Source organism: Cnephaeus nilssonii, assembly GCF_951640355.1.
Source record: "Cnephaeus nilssonii genome assembly, chromosome: 24".
NCBI classification, from domain to species: Eukaryota; Metazoa; Chordata; class Mammalia; order Chiroptera; family Vespertilionidae; genus Cnephaeus; species Cnephaeus nilssonii.
Genome location: NC_137095.1, coordinates 8159943 through 8171770, shown reverse-complemented (window position 1 = coordinate 8171770; position 11828 = coordinate 8159943). Strand labels below are relative to the sequence as shown.

The 11828-nt window shown below is 51.1% G+C and overlaps 1 pseudogene across 1 annotated transcript; it reads left to right on the top strand.

Moving 5' to 3' along the window:
- Window positions 1-12: 12 nt before the first annotated feature.
- On the top strand, window positions 13-6553 carry LOC307094960 (WD repeat-containing protein 93-like; annotated as a pseudogene). Its single transcript, XR_013815300.1, has 3 exons — window positions 13-138; window positions 2966-3308; window positions 4903-6553. The product of XR_013815300.1 is annotated as a WD repeat-containing protein 93-like (transcript).
- Window positions 6554-11828: the final 5275 nt, after the last annotated feature.

Genomic DNA, 11828 nt, shown 5'->3' with positions numbered 1-11828 from the left:
GAAACCCCCGCTTCCGCTCTGCGGTGCGAGCGCTTCCCACGTGCCCTTGGGCTCCCTCCACGTCCCGGATCTCCTCGAGGGGCTCCAAGGGGTCCGTCTCCTGGTCTCAGGCAATTCCCGGGCCCCCAGGAACCCCAGGTAGGATCCGAATGGAGGTTCCCCTGAGCTTCCGCTTGGGGACTGCAAGGCTCAACATTCCCAGACCTGTGCCTGGGTGTCCCTGGAGCCACACCAGCTCCAGCTCTGCGGGAGCACAGGGTTGGAGCAGAGATAAGCCGATTGGAGGAGAGTATCCCTAGCAGGAGGGCCGGGTCCAGTGGGAGAATTTTCTGTTAGGATTACTGAATGACGATTGCTACTTGAGGAAATCCTTAAATGGTTACCACCAACAAAGTGGGGGCAAAAATAGATTACAATGAACGGTCCTCCTGTGGGGCTTGAAGACATGGAACCCCATCCATTCCGTAGCAATTTTTAAATTTTTGATTGATTGATTGATTGATCTTAGAGAAAGAGAAGGAGGGAGAGAGAAACATGGACCTGTTGTTCCACCCATATATGCATTTACTGGTTGACTCCTGTATGTGCGCTGATCAGGGATCAAACCCACAACCTTGGAGTATCTGGATGACGCTCTAACGGTTAGTCTAACCAACTGTGCTACCTGGCCAGGGCCACAGCAGCAATTTTATAAAATGCCTGCCCCCCCTATAATTACAAGTTAAGGTCGCCTATTTTTTAAATTTTTAGTCCCTTGTTCAGACCTACCCCTAACACTTGCAGGCCCTGGGGGTAGCAGTACAAATAGAGACCCACATACCATACATTTAAATATTTAAAAGTTTTAAATCAAAGTAACACATTGTTAAATATGTTCTATTCTCTTCTACCTTGACAAATATCTATATACACTGAGTGGCCAGATTATTATGATCTCTGAACGCATAATAATCTGGCCACTCAGTGTGTATCCTATATAATAAAAGGCTAATATGCAAATTGTCCCCTCGACCAGGAGTTCGACCAGCAGGCAGGCCGACCAACCGCCCATGTCCCCTCCCCCTGGCCAGACCCTACCCATGCACGAATTCATGCACCGGGGCTCTAATGTGTGTGTGTGTGTGTATACACACACACACACACACACACATACACACACACACCCCGAGTGGCCAGATTATTATGCGTTCAGTGTACATAAAAGCCTAAGCGACCGAACGCCCAAATGACCAGTTTTCCGGTCGCTATGATGTGCACTGACCACCAGGGGGCAGATGCTCAACACACAGGATTGGGGTCCCTCCTGTCTTGATCGGACCTGTGGGGATCGGGCCGAAACCAACTCTCCGACATCCCCCGAGGGGTCCCGGGTTGCGAGAGGGCACAGGCCAGGCCGAGTGACTCCTCTGGGGCACGAATCCGTGCACCGGGCCTCTAGTACTTTCATAATGATCAAGAAGTCATCTCACGTTCAGAATTCTTGGGCTCTTTGGAATACCTGGAAACACAGCCAGAATATTGTACTCCGGGGAGAGCCGGCCCCAGTCCCTTCCCACCACTTCTCTTCCCGTTTCTGGCTCCCACCCACATCACCGAGAGGGGCCTTGCGTACCGTGTGTGGATACTCCAAGCCACATCCAAGTCCTGCCCATACCCCTTCGATCAGCCATGCCTTGGTTGGTCGCCTTTCAGGTCTAGGGGTGCACACATTAGCAGCTGGGGGAGAAAAGCCAGGAAGAGACTCTTGCAGGTACCATTTGGGCAGTAAATTTCAGGGGTATAGGTGCCCTGAACATGGTCTAGACTCCAGAAGGAGGCATCTGGACTTTGGGGTGGTGTATCCCCTTGGCCCCACAAATTTACTCCTCCTTGCACAGACAAGTGCCTGGAAGAGCCAGAAGTATTCAAGTTCATATCCCAGGGCAGGGCATTCCTGCAAGAAAAAGAGAATTTGCAGAATGCTGGCCAGGTACCCACCACTTAAGCTCTGGGCCTCAGGTATTAGGTTACTGAGGGACACAATAGCTAAGCACAACACAAGTTGGACAGCAGCTATTGGAAGTGCTTGGAATGCCTCTGGTCGGAGGGGAGGGGAGGAAAGGTAAAAGTCAGGGCTCAGTATCCAGCTGGCTGGAGCACGGCCATTTGCAGAGATGGAAGAACCAGGAGAAGACATGAGTGGAGGGGTTGGGGGGAGGGTATGGAGAAGGTGAATTCTCTTTGGGATAGAAAGACAGCCTGTCCTTTATCAGGTGAAGAAAGGCAACACGGTTTCCAGATGCCTGTTTCCACCCTAGCACACCTCATCTTTGGCTGGCCCGTCCTGCTGATGTCCTTACTAACGTGAAGAGCGTATCTGAGTAATGTGATAACCATCCCGTAAAAGCATGGAAAGTGCCAGCCTCTAGAATAAATAGTCCCCATGGACTGTTGTGCTTGTGCTAGAGATGATATACTGTTTGAACTTCACCATTTATTTTTAAATATATATATATATTTGAAAATGTATTTTTATTTATTTTAGAGAGGGACAGAGAGATAGAAACATCAGTGATGAGAGAATCATTGATCGGCTGCCTCCTGCACGCCCCCCACTGGGAATCAAGCCCACAACCTAGGCATGTGCCCTTGACCGGAATCAAACCTGGGACCCTTCAGTCTGCAGGCTGACACTCTATCCACTGAGCCAAACCAGCTAGGGGTGAATATATTTTTATTGATTTCAGAGGGGAAGGAAGAGGGAGAGACATATCAATGATGAGAGAGAATCATGGATCGGCTGCCTCCTGCACGCCCCCCACTGGGGATCGAGCCCACAACCCGGGCATGTGCTCTTGCCCCACATGCCCGGAATCGAACCTGGGACCCTTCAGTCCGCAGGCAGATGCTCTATCCCCTGAGCTAACCCGGCTAGGTCTGAACTTCCCTATTTTTCTCTGATGTCTTTATTTCCTTCCTTCGTCAGCTCCTCAGTTTCAGAGCCGTTCCCGGCGCCGCCTTCTGTGATGTCATCCCCCGACGGGAGCCGCGCCCAGAAGATGCGGCTGCCTTTGTTTACACAGAAGGGGCAGCTGGAGGTGCCCACCCCGTCGGAGAAGGACTGGTCCAAGGATGACGAGGAGGGCTACGTCTTCAAGGACCCACACCAGGGGCTGGATTCCCTGCCGCAGCCGTACCGAATGATCAACAAGCTGGTGAACCTGCTGTTCGACCGGGCGTGGGAAATTATTGAGGAGAGGGACTCGCTGAGGGAAGTGGAGCTCAGCCGGATCCGGCCGACCCTCTACCCTCCAGTTTTGGAAAGCAAGGTACGGAGACGCTGACCAGGGTCCCTGTTTCTCGGCTGAGTTGTTAGTAAATGAAAACACGGCCCGGCTGGGGTGGCTCAGTGGTTGAGCGTTGACCTAGGAACCAGGAGGTCTCGGTTTGATTCCCGGTCAGGGCACATGCCCGGGTTGTGGGCTTGATCCCCGGTGTGGGGCGTGCAGGAGGCAGCCGATGCCTGATTCTCTCTCTCTCTCCCCGTCTCTATATCCTATATAATAAAGAGCTGATATGCTAATTAGACCAAACAGCAGAACGACCATCCGAACGACCTCCAGGACAAAGCCAGGGCTGCGAGGGCCTACCCTTTGCACAAATTTCGTGCACTGGGCCTCTAGTAAATAATAAATGAAAACACCTCATCCAGGGAAGGATTTCCTACCAGGAACCTTCATTCAATAAGACAGCTGCATTTTTTTTAAAGATTCTAGGCATGCTGGTGTTGCCTGGAATGGATTTGGTCCTTGTCTGTGGAAATGGGTATGCTGGCTAATCGAGGATGACACCGAAGGTCTTTTATGTTCAGCCACTGTTACTTTGATATCTTTCTTTTTTTTTTTTAATTATATTTTATTTTTTACAGAGAGGAAGGGAGAGGGGTAGAGAGTTAGAAACATTGATGAGAGAGAAACATCCATCAGCTGCCTCCTGCACACTCCCTACTGGGGATGTGCCCGCAACCAAGGTACATGCCCTTGACTGGAATCGAACCTGGAACCCTTGAGTCTGCAGGCCGACGCTCTAGCCACTGAGCCAAACAGGTTAGGGCTCCACAGTGTTTTTTTTTATTTTGTTTTAAAATAGATTTTTATTGATTTCAGAGAGGAAGGAAGAAGGAGAGATAGAAACATCAATGATGAGAGAGAATCGTTGATCGGCTGCCTCCTACACACCCCAAACTGGGGATCGAGCCCGCTACCCGGGCATGTGCCCTGGCTGGGAATCGAACTGTGACCTCTTGGTTCATAGGTCGACGCTCAAACCACTGAGCCACACCGATTGGGCCACAATGTCATAGATGAATGTGGTACAGGGGATGTGACCACGCTTAGTGTAGTGACTAAATGTTTACTCTCCACTTCCTTGTTTTCTCTGGTCCCGCTCCCCTAAAAGTGGAATGCTATGACTTCCTTTTATTTCCCTTTTTTTTTTGTTTTGTTAATCGTCACCCAAAGATATTTTTTCTATTGATTTTTAGGGGAGAGTGGAAGAGAGAGGGAAAGACAGAGAGAAACATCCATGTGAGAGAAACACATCGATTGGTTGCCTCCTGCCCTAGCCCCGACCAGGGCCTGGGCCAGGGAGGATCCTGTAACTGAGGTACGTGCCCTTGACCGGAATCGGACCCTTTGGTCTGCAGGCCGATGCTCTATCCATTGAGCCACACCGGCTAGGGCGGCTGTGACTTCTTGATACGTGGGCAAAATATGGAAATGAGCCCTGTGTTTGGGGATGATGTTATATCCAGGAAGGGCCTACATCCCTCTTTGAAATGTCAACTTACGTTGCTTGCAGAAAGTGACAGCTGAAAAATCATTCTTTTTTTTTTTTCTTTCTCTTTGTTCTTTGTTTTCCCAGCTCAGCAAAAGGCCAAGATGCATAGCGGTTTCCCAAGACTATGTGTTTATTGCAGGAGCCAAAGGCTTCTCCATCTATAATCTGCACGATGCTAGACAAATCTATGTTTACGAGAAATTTAAGGTTGAGGTCATGTCCATCTGGGCCACAGATTTGGGGAACGAAACGCTTATGGCTCCTGTGGATGAAACGGGTACTTGTTCTTCATCTTCCTTTAGCCTCATTTATGTGCACCTGTAGACCAAGCATGTCAAACTCAAAGGCTAACACGGGCCCAATAAACAAGGTTTAAATTTATGTGGGCCACAAAAAAACAAAAGCTTCCATTCTCATAGAAACGTAGGTTTATTTAGAAAAGTATCGTATTAAAAAAAAGCACAGGAGCCACGATAAAATTCATGTTTTCTTCCTAACACTTGGCATCTCCTCTCTGCTACTATCTTTCCTACTTTGGAGGAAATCTTGTTCGCAGTGATTATGTTCAAAACTGACCCACGGTGAATGTCAGTAATTCTGGATCTGACAGGAGACTTATTTCCTTTCATAATCCTATGTAATAAAAGCCTAATATGCAAATCGACCAAATGGCAGAATGACCGGTGGAACGACCAGTTGCTATGATGCACACTGACCACCAGGGGGAAGATGCTCAACGCAGGAGCTTCCCCCAGCCCGCAGGCCCCAGGCCAGCCAAGGCAGGTGCCAGCGGGGGGGCCCCCAATCGCCCTGCTGTCAGCCCACAGATCAGCCCTGATCGCCGGCCAGGCCTAGGGAACCTACCCGTGCATGGATTTCGTGCACCAGGCCTCTAGTTGTACCGGAAAATAACTACTCACACTGTTTTGTTGGCTGGGCCGCAAAAATATTCGTTGTGGGCCGCCTGTGGCCCGTGGGCCGCGAGTTTGACATGCTTACCGTAGACCATTGTTCATTTCCTTCCCAGGGGTGGGCGGGGCCAGACATTGGCAAGTTCTCCCTGGTCATGTACGGTGTGCCAGGCACTCTCCCAACATTTCACATACTGGCCCTTTAACCCTCAGCACAGCCCTAGGAGGTAAGTATACTTTTCAGAGGAGGCAACCGAGGAGGCGCGGAGGTTAAATAACTTACTGAGGTGACACAGGAAGTAAAAGGCGCTGGCGGGATTCGAACCAGGCAGGAGGCCCCAGAGTCCACACCCCGTGGGCACTCAGCAATCCTGCCGCTCACAGAAACCAGGGCTGGCTTTCCCCTTCAGCCCGAGGACGAGCCAGGCCCTGACGGGGACTACGGTATAGAGAGCTGTAGACGGGGTCCTGGGGCCCCGTCTCTGCAGGATGGCCGGGCCTGATGGACAGGTCAGGAAGGGCGCACGGTAGGAGTCTGCAGAAGCCGGACAAGAAGCAGAGGGACGAGAAAGGACCATTGTGTCCACTGAGGGGAGAAATGATGGCCTGGACCAGGGCAGGGGCTGTTCACGTGGTAAGGAAAACTGCCCTGTGGTTACATAAGAAGCTAACACTAGGGGAAGTGAGGTGAGGGACATCAGAGAATTCTTGGTTCTATTTTTGCAAGTTTTCTTGAAATCTAATATTAGTTCAAAATAAAAAGCTTTAAAAAAAAGGAAGCCCTGGCCGGTTTGGCTCAGTGGCTAGAGCGTCGGCCTGTGGACCGAAGGGCCCCGGGTTCGATTCCGGTCAAGGGCAGGAACCTCGGTTGCAGGCTCCTCCCCGGCCCAGGCCCTGGTCAGGGCTCATGCAGGAGGCAAGCCATTGACGTGTTTCTCTCACATCGATGTTTCTCTCTGTCTTTCCTTCTCCCTTCCACTCTCTCTAAGAATCAATGGCAAATATCCTCGGTTGAGGATTTAAAAAAAAAAAGGAAGATGTGATGGGGAAACTTGGTGAGTGATGGAGTATGTGTATGGGGCAGGGAGGTCAGTCAGTGAGGGGGAGGGAAGAAAAGGACTCTCTTCCGCCTTAGATCACGGCTCGATGCTGAGGCCGCCGTTAGAGAACAGGGCTGCAGGGGGCGGTGCGTTCCATCTGCACGTGCCCAGCTTTGGTCTGACCACGCTGTATCTGGTCTGGTTCACGAGTGTGTGACCCTCAGTGTGAGAAGCCTGAGGGCAGGGGCTGCCTGGCTCGTGCCCAGCAACGTCCCTGGTCGGAGAGCAGGTACCCCAGGGCTGTGTGCTGGGCTCACTTAGACCTCCACCCTCTGGGCTGGCTGCCTTTGCGAGGTCTGTGTTACAGGTGGAGGGGTGGTTTCTGAGTGTCTGGGGGGCACCTTAAGAAAGAGGCGAGCCCTAACCGGTTTGGCTCCGTGGATAGAGTGTCGACCTGCGGACTGAAGGGTCCCAGGTTCGATTCCGGTCAAGGGCACGTACCTTGGTTGCGGGCACATCCCCAGTGGGGGGTGTGCAGGAGGCAGCTGATCGATGTTTCTCTCTCATCGATGTTTCTAACTCTCTGTCCCTCTCCCTTCCTCTCTGTAAAAAAGTCAATAAAATATATTTTTTTAAAAAGAAAGAGGCGAGAAGTCATGGGGGATGTGGATCCTCTACTGGAGGGAGCCCGCAGGTTACACAATAATTGGAATGACACAGATTTCTTATGAAATCAACAAAATCAACTGCCTGAGGAGCTTGTTGGGGCTTGACAGGTGAGGCACATAGAAGAGTGAGATATGACCTTTCCCTCAAAGAACCTATGACCTCGCTAGAGGAATAAAACACAAGCCTGGCCGGTGTGGCTCAGTGGTTGAGCATTGACCTATGAACCAGGAGGTCACGGTTCCATTCCCGGTCGGGGCACAGGCCCGGGTTGCAGGCTCGATCCCCAGTGTGGGGCCTGCAGAAGGCAACTGATCAATGATTCTCTCTCACCATTGCTGTTTCTATCTCTCCCTCTCCCTTCCTCTCTGAAATCAGTAAAAATATATTCAAAACAAAACAAAACAAAAACACACCCAAGGACACAGGTGGATACCACGTGAGGCAGTATGGGATGATGACTAACACGGGGGACAGGAGTCAAGGAGAGGGGGCCGGTGTGGCCAGAGGGCCCATGGAGGCCCCTAGGAGAAGAGGGTGGGGCTGGGGTGGGCGGGTGCCGGGCGGCGGAAGGCAGGGAGACCCAGGTCCTCACAGCGGTGGAGGGCGGGTAGGAGGCCCCAGCGTGCACGAGCTGCCGATGCCACTCTCAGAAAGTTCGAGAGAAAGTTCCAGGTCTCTTCGGGCTCACTCGTCCGTCTTACACGCTCACCCATTTTTCCCTTTCAGGTGTCGTCAGACTGTTTTATCTCTGTAAGGACGGTCTTTTCTTCATCAAAACCATCAATGAGGTGGTAAGTTCCTAGGACTGGGCTTCACACTGTAGCAAATCAAGTTCACTTTTAAGATGGAGGTGAGGCCCTGGCCAAGTAGCTCAGTGGGTTAGCCCCGTGGTCGGCAAACTGCGGCTCGCAAGCCACATGCGGCTCTTTGGCCCCTTGAGCGTGGCTCTTCCACAAAATACCACGGCCTGGGTGAGTCTATTTTGAAGAAGTGGCGTTAGAAGAAGTTTAAGTTTAAAAAATGTGGCTCTCCAAAGAAATTTCAATCGTTGTCCTGTTGATATTTGGCTCTGTGGACTCATGAGTTTGCCAACCACTGGGTTAGAGCGTCGGGCAATACACCAAAGTTGAGGGTGCGGTCCCCCCGCCACCCCCTACCCCGGTCAGGGCACCTACAAGGATCAACCAAAGAATGCATACATAAGTGGGACAAAAGCGATGTTGCGTTCTCCTTTCCTCTCCAAGGTATCCAAGGAGCTGGATACCTTGGACTTACTTACCACATGGTTGAGAGAAGAGAATTACGAAGGAACTCCGGTCCAGGTTGAGCACCAGCCCAACATATCTGATAACTCCTTCCGAGTCCCTAAAATTTCCCGACCGCCTCACATCCTGTTCCCTGGCCCATGCTGTTCCCTGTGCTTGGAGGACTCTCCCTGCCTCCCTCCCCACTGTGCGTGCCCCTTAAATGTCTCCCGTGCCTCCAGGCCAGCTCAAACGGCTTCTCTGACATATCTCCCTCCTCTGTGCCACCACCAGACAGACAGAATTTCCTTCACATTTCTCCCCCCTCATCCTCACTTGTTTACACGATGTACGCTCCCCGAGGGCAGGGGTGCATCCCTGGTTCCCACACACCACCCGCACGTGGCTGTAGGTTCTCAGAATGTGGGCTCTTTTTATTTTCTACATGAATGAATCCCAAAAAGAGACAGTATTGCTCAGGGCAGATTTCTAATTGCAGTTTATCTTGTAAAAAAATGTTACCGATGGGCCCCAGGACAAAGAAAGAATCCTATGTGATAAAAGCCCAATATGCTAAGTGTCCAGTCACCCGTTCAACCAATCAAAGCGTAATATGCTAATGATATACTAAGGCCGCTCAACTGCTCGCTGTGACGTACACTGACCACCAGGGGGCAGACAGTCGACCGGTCAACCAGTCGCTATGATGTGCACTGACCACCAGGGGGAAGAAGCTTGCTGCTGGGGTCCAGCCGATCAGGACTGAGCGAGACGGGGCCAGACACGCCCAATAAAAATATATTTTAAAAAAAAGAAAATAAAGAATCCACAGACAGACTGGGAAACATATCTGAGATACAGAGTTGAGCCGATCGCTCATCAATCGCATTCCTAGGCTTTGACCCAAGAGAAATAAAAACACGTGTCCGCAGAAAGGCATCTCTCCGTGCCCCACGCTTCGAAGGGTTTCTGTGAACGCGGGTGGGAACACGCTCACCCCCCACAGGCACCCTCTGTCAGCGGGCGGCCTCGCTCCAGCAGCCTCTCTCTCCGTTTCAGGACGACACCAGCAAGCAAACCGTCTGTGTGAGGATGGACATCTCTCACGGAGGGGACTTCGCAGCCTTCCTCATACAAGGCAAGACCAACCGGGGCCGTGAAGGAAGTCCAGATGTGCAGTCTCTTCTGGATAATCACCTTTCCCCTCGAGGAATGACAGAAAAAATGCAGGGACAGGGCAGAGTCCTCTTAGACCCTTCACTCAGCTTCCCCCGTAACCTGTCAAACTTAAGCCAATAACATGGGTATAATACTATTTTTTAAAGGTAATATTCTTTTGTAACATTGAATTGATTTTCCTTTTTTTTTAAATATATTTTTTAATTGATTTCAGAGAGGAAGGGAGAGGGAGGGAAATAGAAACATCAATGATGAGAGAGAGTCATTGACTGGCTGCCTCCTGCGTGCTCCCTACTAGGGATTGAGGCCGAAACCCGGGCACGTGTCCTTGACTGGAATTGAACCTGGGACCCTTCAGTCTGCGGGCCGAAGCTCTATCCACTGAGCCAAACCAGCTAGGGCTATAATACTATTTTTTTTAAATATTTTTTTATTGATTTCAGAGAGGAAAGGAGAGAGAGAGAGAGATAGAAACATCAATGATGAGAGAGAATCATTGATTGGCTGCCTCCTGCATGCCCTCCACTGGGGATCAAGCCTGCAACTTGGGCATGTGCCCTGATCGGGAATCGAACCATGACCTCCTGGTTCATAGGTAGATGCTCAACCACGGAGCCATACCGGCCAGGCAGTATAATACTGTTAACTACATATTCCCTCCCCCCGCACCTCCCCCCCAATTTCACCAGTTTTCCCACTAATCTATTTTTTTTGCTCTGAGGTTCAAGCAGGATACCACATTGCATCTAGTCTCCTGTCTCCGTGGTCTACTCCTGACTGACAGTGTCTTGGTCTTCCTTGTTTTTCGTGACCTTGACATTTCTGAAGAGCACCAGTGAGATGTTTTGTGCAACGTCCCTCAATTTCATGGTCTGAATGTTTCCCGTGGTTCCCCTGGGGTTAAGGATTTGGGGGAAGATACGCAGAGGTGAAGGGCTTTTTTCACTGCCTCATACCAGGGCGTGTGTGACAGCAACGTGACTCTCTGCTGCTCATGTTAACCTTGACATTTAGTTAAAGTGGCATCTGCCAGGCTCCCCCCCCCTCCCCCCCGGGTTGAGCCACTGTGCTGCCCTGTCCAAACTCTGTTAGAAGCGGGTTACCAAGTCCAGACCACACTGAAGGGATCGGCTGCCCCCTGCACGCCCCCTACTGGGGATCGAGCCCACAACCTGGGCAAGTGCCCTGCCCGGAATCGAACCGTGACCTCCTGGTTCATAGGTTGACGCTCAACCTCTGAGCCACACGCAGGGCTGGGTCTCTACTGATATTCTTGCCTGGGTCTCTCCCATGTCAAGTGCTTGAGGAAGATGTGTATTTATAACGGTTTATGCATCAAAGGAGACCTTGATTCTGCAGCCGTTTCCTAGGGCGGCCCAAACAGTGCCACACTGGATGGCTTAAAGCAACAGATCACTATTTTCTCCCAGGAATGGAGAACAGAATGCTGAAGTCAAGGTGACCAGATGATCACCTTTTTGTTTGTTTTTTTGTTAATCCTCACCTGAGGATATCTTTCCATTAATTTTTTTATCTAGAGTGGAAGGGAGGAGAGACAGAAACATTGATGTGGGACAGACACATTGATTGGGTGCCTCCCGTATGCACCCTGACCAAGATCAGGGATGGAGCCTGCAACCGAGGTACGTGCCCTCGACCGGAATCGAACCCGGGACACCTTCAGTCCGCAGGCCTTCGCTCTATTCACTGAGCCAAACTGGCCAGGGCGACGAGCACTTTTCTAAGGAAACCGTTAGCCAGGATCCCATCCCACGAGAAAGCAGCCCCTCCCCAGATGGGCAGGTAGTCGGTACAGAAGCTGAGCACATTTCTGTGACAAGACAAAGTCCCACCACCCCCACAGGTTGTCACCTGCCCCAACATTGGTCAGAAGGATTCTCTTGAGGTGTCGCTCCCAATTCTAGCCCCCTCTCGGCCTAGCCCTGTCCGTTGCTGGTTCCATACGA